This window comes from Triticum aestivum, chromosome 2D (genome assembly GCF_018294505.1).
Source record: "Triticum aestivum cultivar Chinese Spring chromosome 2D, IWGSC CS RefSeq v2.1, whole genome shotgun sequence".
In the NCBI taxonomy this organism is placed as follows: domain Eukaryota; kingdom Viridiplantae; phylum Streptophyta; class Magnoliopsida; order Poales; family Poaceae; genus Triticum; species Triticum aestivum.
This window is the reverse complement of record NC_057799.1, coordinates 37,330,472-37,337,382: the sequence shown is the minus strand read 5'-3', so window position 1 is coordinate 37,337,382 and position 6,911 is coordinate 37,330,472. Positions and strand designations below refer to the sequence as shown.

General features: G+C 42.0%; 1 long non-coding RNA gene across 1 annotated transcript; it reads left to right on the top strand.

Annotated features, from left to right (window-relative positions):
• Window positions 1-6,130: 6,130 nt before the first annotated feature.
• On the top strand, window positions 6,131-6,691 carry LOC123048562 (uncharacterized). Its single transcript, XR_006423316.1, has 2 exons — window positions 6,131-6,309; window positions 6,422-6,691. It is a non-coding gene; the product is annotated as an uncharacterized lncRNA (long non-coding RNA).
• Window positions 6,692-6,911: the final 220 nt, after the last annotated feature.

Here is a 6,911-nt window from a genome sequence, read left to right as displayed (position 1 = left end):
AGAGTTATACCTATCCACAAACTAATTGTTAATCTGGACGGGTTTTGGAAACCTCTTAGTCAGGTTAACACCTCATGGATCATTTTTGGCCATCCTTAGCTTCATTCAGCAGAATGATTAACTAATAAACAACCCTTATTACATAGCGCATCAATAGATAGGTGTAGGACAAAGAGAATGATAGAAGAAATTCAGAAAAGCATACGACATCCTTTTGTATTGCTACATGTGCTTTTCCATCTTTTTGTATTCACCCATGCAGTCAATTTTGCTTCTTCTGTCTCAACCCTTCGAGCCGCGAGTACAAGCTTGAACTATTCACAACACACGATAAAAAGTATTGCAACTTTAATAGCTAGTAAACTTATTGGATTATTTACCTAGATAAGAATCAACTCCAATATTATTGAGCAGCAACATATCCGATTTCGCATATCTGGGCATGGACAACACCAACGTCGATTTGAAGTTTTTTTTGAAAGTGATCTTGGAATCTCATATGAATTTGTCTCGTCTCCCAAGGATCAACCTCCCATAAAGAATCCCTCCCCTGTGACGGAATGATAAGTTCACCCGTGAGTAGTAAACTCAAGTAAAATATGTTTTCCAATACTTGTGCACAAAGGAATTTCTTACCATTCTGTTAAATTCAAATATGCTAGAAAGTATCCAAGTTGCTCAAAAATGTCCACAATCAAGCTAATTTGCTATTTGATCAGATAGGAGACTAAATAAGAGTGTGTGCAAACGAAATTACATCACCATGTGTTGCCTTTTATCTGACTTCACACCTGAAGGCCACTTATTTGTGCGTAACCCGTTCTATTAAAGGGTGAATTTGATTAGTAAAATTGGATTCCAAATAAAAAGTTTAGTAATTCGAACAGGCTAAGCAAATCAATACATATGAAGAGCGAAAACATTTTCAGAAGGTGTAAACAGTTTTAAAAAACATGAACATTTTTTGAAAACATATATTTTTTTCAAATTTTGAACATTTTTTGAAACAAGAGCTTTTAATAAATTTGCGAACCTTTTCTTGGAGAACACAAACATTTCTTGACTTTTTTTCCAAAAAAAATCGGAATCACAATTTTCTTTAATTTTAAACTAATATTTGAAATTCCTGAACATTTCTTGAAAAAGCAAAAGAAAAAGGAAAATAAAAAATAATACAAAAGACAACTAGTTACAAGTCGGACACGATCTAGTACATAACCCACACGTATACATCTAGAAAACTGATACATCTATTACACGGAAACTGAACCGACTCAATAAAATTTCCTACTTCAGCATCAACACATGTAGGTATGTTTGGATTATTCCAATATACGCGCGAGAAGAAGCGGTTCCAGGAAAAAACACTCCAGTGACGTCCTCAAATTGTTAGACTACGGTTGACCATCACCAGGCAAAGTTTCTACTCCTTTGTTGCTCCAAAACATCTAATTTTCCTTTCCTTTTGTTGGACCAATTAAGTTCGGAATCAATGAGTCCCGAACGTTCCATGTTTTGCCATCTTGCCCCGAACGTGCTAGTTGTCATTGGATCGAAATGCACGCATCTTACAGTTCTGTCTGGCCACGTCATCCCAGTGCTCGTTCGTGACAAGGGAGAAGCCGCCCGAACGCTCTTCTCCGCCCACCCTGCACCACTAGTCTACCACACCCATTCCCCATCTCACCAGCAAGCACAAGAAGGAGCCTGGGCAGGGGGCTCGATCCAATGCGACCCCGCCACATCTCCCGCGCCTTCGGCGACCGCCGAGCGCCGCCAGGTTCATTCACAGCTACCCCGTGCCGTTCCTCTTTGTATCGTTCTGCTCACCGCCCCCTCTCATCCCTCTTCTCCCTTGCTGTGCAGAATGACGTCGCCGCCTTCCATCGCCGGGAACGCCCGCCTTCGGCAATCCATCCTCCGAATCCGTTCATCCCCACCCTGATCTACAGGCCCCATCGCAGGCGGGGGCAGTGTGTCGATGCGGCCTCCACTCGGGCGCTCCTCGTCGCCGACGAGCACCAGGATGCTGCTCTCCGGGGTCCACAACAACCGTCAAGGTGTGGTCGTGGGCGGAGTCGAGCGTGCTTGCTAGCCCGTGCTACCACGGCAGTCATCAAGGCCTCCTCCCCACTACTGGGAAAGGGCTTATAGGTGAACTCTAATAAGTGGCGTGTTCCACTTGTTACCCGCCATAACTGTTTTTGAAAAGAAGTAGTGGCGGGCCGAGTTAAGTGCTCACCACAGGAAAATCCTCAGGGGGACTTCCTTGCTTAATTCAGCAGTGACGAGACGTCTCTAGTGCTCGCCACAAGTGTACGACATTGCAGTGGCGTGCGGTGCCTGGAAACCTCCACTATTATCATGGTCGGGTGCTCAGTTTGATGCACAATGTTAGAAATCTCAGCATGCTTGGTTATGCACAAAAAAGTTAAAAGAATACAAAACATCCCACCATGACTTTTTTGATGACATTGGTTTTAGTTAAACGGTGCAGAAAGGGCTTCCAAACGAAGGCCACACTCGATGGTAACATCACTGTAACATTCAGGGTCTCATTCAGAGTAAGCTTCCTCATTCTCGTCATTATGTCTATCATCATCATTCGATTTGTCCTCATCTTCATGGCTGCCCTCGTCATCTTGCTCATCCTCGTCATTTTGGTTGTCATCGTCATTCGATTTGTCCTCATCTTCACGGCTGCCCTCGTCATCTTGGCTGTCTTCATCATCCTGGTGGTCATGGCTATCATCACGATCCTGGTCATCGTCATCGTTGCAAAAATACATTGTCCTAAACCTGTTCACCTCTCCATTCAGGGAAAAGGATATCTACTCTCCTTCGATGAAATTATTCTGTGCAATGTACTGCTTCCATCCATTAGAATATATGATGGTTCAGTCCTTCCATTTACGCACATCTAGTTCGAATGTGCACCCCATATCATCGTCAAAGTACATAACGTTACCGCATAAATTGTTGAAGTCAACCCTTATGTTGCATGGGATACACTATGCAGCACGTCATCATTAACAATAAAGTCAGTACAATAATTATACAAATGGTTTGAATAGAATACTAGTTGAGGTTAAAGAATGTTACCACTTTTTTGAAATCCCTTCGTCAAGAAGAGTCTAAAATCTACTGCAGTATCAACATTGTCCATACATGGACATTTGCAGATATGGTAGATGGGATGCCTAATGATTCCTAATAATAATTATGAAGCACTTATTAATTGTAATTCTGAGAGGAGGCAGTGACTAAGAAGGGTTTGATAAAATTTGGCATGACCTTTGTTGAATATTGAACATATTTTGAGTACCACAAATTTGATGGAACGGAAGTTAATCAACGCTTCATCAAGACGTTGGCACTCATTTTCATAACCCATGCACTTGTCATATGTAAATTCGGCATGAACTTTGCTAACTATTGAACATATTTTGAGTACTAGAAGTTTGATGAAACAGAAGTTAATCAACATTTCATCAAAACATTGGCACTCATTTTCAAAACCCATGCACTTGTCATATGTAAATTCGGCATGAAGTTTGTTGACTATTGAACATATTTTGAGTACCAGAAATTTGATGAAACAGAAGTTAATCAATGTTTCATCAAAACATTGGCACTCAATTTGAAAACACATGCACTTGTCATATGTAAATTCGGAATTAACTTTGCTTACAAAGCTAAACAATATTGTCATAGCAATTGAAATTCGACATTAATTTTTCTTACAAAGTTGACGTATGGAGCAACAGAAATTTGACAAAACGGAAATGAATCAACGTTTCGCAAACTCTTTTTCACTCTTTTTCAAATACTTGTCAACAAAATGAAGCCCATGCACTTCTCATATGTAAGAAAATTTAAACAGCATTGCCACTTGTCATATTTAGCAATTATTTGGTACTGAAAATTCTTATATGTTATACAACTTGTTAATCTACAAATTCATAAGATGCAAATTCTATACCCTAGAGCGTAATTTAGTCACGGAGATTGATTATACCGTTGGCCGCTTTTCCAGCCGCTGACGTGATGGCGGTCGAGGGCGGCGGTCGAACGTGGCGGTCGAGGCGGCGGTCGAGGTGGAGGACGGCAGTAGCGGTCGAGGCGGAAGATGGGGGCTACGCGCAATTGAGGTGGAGAACGACGCTCACGGCGTCAGACGCGTGGAAGGCGTTGCCAGCTAGTTGGAGGGACTACGGCAGCGGTCCAGTCGCAGGACGGCGAGGAAGAGAAGGAGGGAGAGGAAATGGCAGAGAGAAAGACGAAATGGTGGAAATGAAAGTTGCTATCAACGGTTGTTGGGCGGGCACACAAGGAGAGCAGTGAAGGGAGAGCACGTGCACCCGCCATAACAAACTTTTCCAAAATTTGAATTAGTTGGCGTGCTTGCCAAAATATAGTTGTGGCAGGTGCCTAGAAATGTCCGCCAATGCTTCCCTACCAACCAGTGGCCGGTACTTGGTCGGCGCTCGCCACTACATTTTCCATCCAGGGGGGGCATATTTGGTAGGGCCTAGCTGTGGCGGTTGTGACCGGCGACCACCATAGACATGCCCGTAACTGTGACGGGCATGTCCTGTTACCCGCCACTACCCTTTTGGAAAAGTAGCAGTGGCGGGTGACATGCCCTGTCCGCCACTATTTATAGTTGACCTATATTGATTTTGACAGTAGTTACGTGACCGTTGGTGGCTTAGACGGCCCGACCCTGTGTTTCCCTGGGTAGGGGATACCGATATGGAGATGGCCGAGGCTGGCGCTGGCGCCAGAGCTGCGAAATGGACGATAGTCAACGGCAGATCCATGGGCAAGGCAGATACGAGAAGTAAGAAAACCTAGGGCCAAACTTCTTCAAATGAAGAAGATTATGTGTACCACTTTATGGAAAGGCAATGCGATCAAAGAAATCTATTTATTAAGGAGAGTTCTAACCATAATTTGTAACATAAAGTGGATCATGTGCACAGGCATGAAAAGAAAGTCCATCAATGAAACATACCTATCAAGGTGAGGAATGTTCTGATACGTTCAGATTTTTGCAAGTCCATCAATGAAACATACCTATCAAGGAGATTATGAGTAGTTTTGCATGAAAGGTTCCCATTCATGGAGGGGTGGTGGTGGGAGTTGAAGGCAAAAGTAAACAATGCGTGTTGGCCTACCAACTCCTTATAATAGTAGAGATATAGGTGATTTGGTAAGATAAGAAAATATATGTGATTTCATAAGATACGAAAAAGATATGTTGTTTTTGTTGTATTAGTAAAGTTTCGATTGTCATTTAATAGTAGAGATAATGATAATAATAAATGGGATAATGCACTCGATTAGCGATTCGTTATTGAGAATTGTTTGATTTTGTTTTGGAAGAATATTGGGAAAAAACTTATGTATGTCTTTTAGAAAGATTATCTCACATATATGCTGGGATTTCTGAATTCTGAATTTCCTATTATTTACTATTATTTTTGTAAATGAATTGAACCAGCAACTACCAGAGCAAGCATCAAACAAGAAACCCCCCCCCCCCCCCTTTAATTGGATTTGGTTTTTTAATATGCGGGAGAAAAATCCAATGGGATTGGGTGTTGAGAGATGAGGCGAAAATAAACCAATGCAAGGGGGATGATGGGAGGTTAGACAAAAATAAACAGGTGAGGCAAAAATAAACCAGGATATCGAGCTACCAACTTCCCTTTTAGAGTAGAGATTGATCAATGATAACTGACTTGCACCTATATCTATATACCAATATAAAAAGACCCAAGGAACACATTCAATTAATCTCGGCCATCAAATTAGGTCAATCAAATGTTTGTGCTTATCTCACAATTAATGTTTGTGCTTATCTCACAATTAATGTTTAATTTAAATTCTACCTAATATCAACATGCAATTATTTTCTACATAATATCAACGTTCATTACCCGTATACGTATTTACTACTACAACATTTATTCGGGTTATTCACGAATGCACACTAGCGACCTTTGTAATAAGCCACAAGCTAGCTGGGGTTAGAGATTAGGCAAGTATTAATCAACATCAATGAACACAATTAATTCTGACCAATATGCAACATTTTGATTAACATATCCTTCTGAGACATTAATGCAGGGCCAAGAGGCTAAGACTTCCATCACTTGTATAAATAGCACTCCATCATCACGTTCTTCTCCTCACACTCCCATCGCATCCAACAATTTCATTTGGTCGAGCAATTGGTCATGGCGTCCAACAGCGCTCAACTGCTTGCTGCCTTCTCCTTGGCCCTGCTCCTCATTTCCTCCGGTAAGTTAAGCTGGCTCGGATCGTAGTACTGAAATTCCGTATTGTAAATTAGGATCATGGAAACACTTACTAACATGATTTTTCGGGTGCATCTGTAAATTGTGTGGTTCAGGCGCTAAGCTGAAAGATTGCGCCCGTATTGATATTGGTGAATGCAACCAACATAAATGCATTACGGCCTGCATCAAATTAAACTACAATACGGCTATCTGCGATAACGACGCAGCCAGCGAAGACAGCGGAGGAGACGTTTCCTTGAACGAGATGGGGTTATACGGGTCGTGCGTGTGTTGTTAGATTTTATTTTATGGGCTTCCTCTTCTTAAAATTGTAAACCTTGCCCTGTCAGATAATAAAAATCCAAGGACTCTTCTGGCTCGAATTTGATTTCCTTGTCGTGCGCGTGTGTGTACAACCGCGGATCGTGTCTTCTCCTTTCTCTGTTCTCGTCCGTGTGTGTGTGTTCTTCTCCTTTCTCTAATCCATTCCTGCCGCTCTTATCCATTCCCCAATCCCTTGAGATAGACAGAGAGAGCGAGCGAGACGGAGCTAGCCAGACAGAGTGGTGGTACCCTCCTCCACGGCGAAGAGCTCTAGGAGTG